Source organism: Leopardus geoffroyi, chromosome D2, assembly GCF_018350155.1.
Source record: "Leopardus geoffroyi isolate Oge1 chromosome D2, O.geoffroyi_Oge1_pat1.0, whole genome shotgun sequence".
In the NCBI taxonomy this organism is placed as follows: Eukaryota; Metazoa; Chordata; class Mammalia; order Carnivora; family Felidae; genus Leopardus; species Leopardus geoffroyi.
This window is the reverse complement of record NC_059334.1, coordinates 47,817,777-47,820,951: the sequence shown is the minus strand read 5'-3', so window position 1 is coordinate 47,820,951 and position 3,175 is coordinate 47,817,777. Positions and strand designations below refer to the sequence as shown.

The 3,175-nt window shown below is 45.6% G+C and overlaps 1 long non-coding RNA gene across 1 annotated transcript; it reads right to left on the bottom strand.

Moving 5' to 3' along the window:
* Positions 1 to 950: 950 nt before the first annotated feature.
* On the bottom strand, positions 951 to 3,175 carry LOC123577508. Its single transcript, XR_006701887.1, has 2 exons — positions 2,986 to 3,175; positions 951 to 1,301 (listed from the first exon to the last, which is right to left on the bottom strand). It is a non-coding gene; the product is annotated as an uncharacterized LOC123577508 (long non-coding RNA).

The window sequence follows — 3,175 nt, the reverse complement described above, 5'->3', positions numbered from 1 at the left end:
GAGAACTCATGTAGGTGTTATACTTGAGATATAGAAATTAAGAGGGCCGTTGCCACTGGGGATGTGACTTTTAAAATGCTGCCAAGCAAAGTCCTAGCTTACCTCACTCACATGGTGGTAGCATGTCCTCAGTAAAATTGTGCAAAAAAGGACTTTATGTTTACATGGAGCTCAGGTAGAAGCCCAGATAATTATAAATAGCTTTTTTTTTTTTTTAACCTACACAAATCTTTGGGAGTGTATTCAAAAGTCAAGTGGGATGGGGCGCCTGAGTGGCTCAGTCAGTTAAGCATCTGGCTTCAGCTCAGGTCATGATCTCACTATTTGTGAGTTCGAGCCCCATGTCACACTTTGTGCTGACAGCTCAGAGCCTATAGCTTGCTTTGGATTGTGTGTGTGTGTGTGTGTGTGTGTGTGTGTCTGCCCTCCCCCCACTCACACTCTGTCCTCTCTCTGAAAAATAAATGTGAGAAAAAATTAAAAAAAGAAACTCAAGTGGGATGTAGGACAATTCTCCCTTTTATGTCCCACATGCTGAGAATGTCAGAATTCCAGATCCCTGCCCCTGAAATGCCTGTCGTGCCCCCTGCTCCCCTCCACAAGGACCAGGACATGAAGGAGTGCCCTGTGAAAGCACGTGCCAAGGACACACAGAGAATGCACATCCTGTGTGTTACTCTGTTCTTTCTTTCTTTCTTTTTTTTTTTTTTTTTTTTGAAAGGCCAGAAAACTGGAGCAGTTTCTGCAGAATTAATTAATAAGACACACTAAAATGGGGTTTCCACCAACTTGCAAATTGCACCTTGGGTGGAGGAGCTCTCTGTGGCCTCGTTTCTGCTGGCCCTACACTTCTGCTAAAACATCTCACTCGCTGTGTGACACTTTTCATTATTTACTGCTCCGAGGCTCAGAGAGCAACGCGGCCAGGCTGGTCTCCGCTCACTCATTCATTAGTTTTAATTAAACCCTCTAATTTTATTTATGCTGCCACAAACTGATTAACAATTTGCCAGCCAAGAGCAGGAAGTCTTAAAAAGCATCTTGAGGAATCTGTGGGTCTCTAAACACAGACCTCACAGAAATGAGGTGGGTTGTGGGTAGGGGCCCTGCCAGGCGGGAGGAAGCGTGTTTTTGAAGCTTCACCACTTCCGACGACCTGAGAACAGCTGTTGGCTCTGAGATCTGTGGTCCCCAAGGGGCTGCTGCATTGAGAGTCAGCGGCCACTTCTCTTTATCTGTAGCACCTGACAGTCCTTGTGGCTCAGAGAGAGAGGACAAAGCTGGGAGTGGCATCTGTGTCCCTGGAGGGAAAGGGTCAAAGTTGCAGGAGCAGTTGAGATGGAGATCTTGGGAAATGGATGGTGACCTGGCCAATTACAAAGCTATCTTGGTGGGGGGGGGGGGGGCGCGGGCGGCGCTGTGCTGAAGTTGAGGACAAAGAACAAGGAGAATTTCCTGCAGATTGAAGTTGGGCGTCAGGAGAGCTTTATGAAAGGGCTGAATTGAGCTAAATCATGGAAGACTTGTAGAATATCCATCACCACAGAGGAGAAGGACATGAGCAAAGACTCAGACATTTATTCCTCTGCTTTCCAAGGGCCAGGCACATGGCTAGCACCACATATTAGGGAGAGAAAAATGAGTGACAGAAGGTAATAGGCTGAATTGTGCAGTTTTAACTTAGCAAGGTACAAATGTGATTTTTGCTCCCCCTCTGATCACCATTACTGTCAACTTTGCATTTTCAGGTTCTTTTTCTGTTCCTGAAAGTGAAGAGAAAGAGAAGGTGGTCTCTTGCCAGACAGTATTACCCAGGTCACATCTGGCCAGTATTCTAATGTGGCGTTAAAACCGTTGCGTCCTTTCGGGTAAATATGCAGGTTATTTGGGTGTTAGGATTCTCTGCCCAGGTCTTCAGAAGCAGCGGGCTGCTGGCAGAGGAAAGCACGTGGCATCCCTCCCTCCTGGCCTCCCCTCCCGGCCCCAGGTGTCTGCGCCCACCAGGCACGGCACAGGCATGTGCCTGTGCACGGAAGGGCCCCCTTAAGGACCACCTGCTCTCAGTGGGGGAGGAGTGGTTCTCTTATTGTTTGCTCATGCCTGCATCCCCTTAGAATGTCAGCGATCTGTGCAGCCTTTGGAGTCCCCGTGGGTATGCTTGCTCTATAGGTAACAGTGCAGTGACCTGCGGGCTGCCTGTGCCTTTGTGTAAATGACAGGTCCTCTCTGCTATGGTGAGCCCTAAGAAGCACAAAATTGTGCAAACATTACCATTACCACTAATTTCAGAACGTTTTCATCACCCCCAGAAGAAACCTGTACTCTAGCAATCACTCTCCAACTCCCCTTTCCCCCAGGCCTTGGCAACTACTAATTAAAATGGTTTTGGGGGCACCTCGGTGGCTCAGCTGGTTAAGCATCCGACTTTGGGTCATGATCCCATGATTCATGAGTTCGAGCCCCACATCAGGCTCTACACTGTCAGCGTGGAGCCTACTTCAGATTCTCTCTCTCTCTCTCTCTCTCTCTCTCTCTCACTCTGTCCCCTTTCCCCCCTCTCAAAAATAAATAACCATGTAAAAAAATAATGGTTTTGATTTGCCTTTCTGAAAGGACTAATGATGTTGGGCATCTTTTCATGTGCTTCTTGGCCATTTATACATACATTTTTTGAGAAATGTGGATTCAGATGCTTTGCCCGTTTTTAATTATTTTGTTGTTGTTGTGTTGGAAGAGTTCTTTATACATTCTGGATTCTAGTGCTTTATCAGATATGATGTGCACATATTTTCTCCTATTCTGTGGGTTGTCTTTTTATTTTCTAGACAGTGAGTGTTCTTTGATGCACACAAGTTTTAAATTTTGATGAAGAGCAATTGATCTAGTTTTTCTTTTGTTGCAGTGTTTTTGGTGTCATACCTAAGAATCCATTACCAAATCTAAGGTCTAAGCTTTCTTCTAAGAATTTATAATTTTAGCTCTTACCTTTAGGCCTTTACTCCATTGGAGTCAACTTCTGTACATGGGGTGAGGTAGATTCCAATGTCATTCTTTTGCATGTCAGTATCTAGTTTCTCAGAACCATTTGTTGAAGAGACTATTCTTTGCCTACTGAATGGTCTGGGCACATGTGTTGAAAATCAGTTGACAGCAGATATGTGGGTTTACTTCTGGA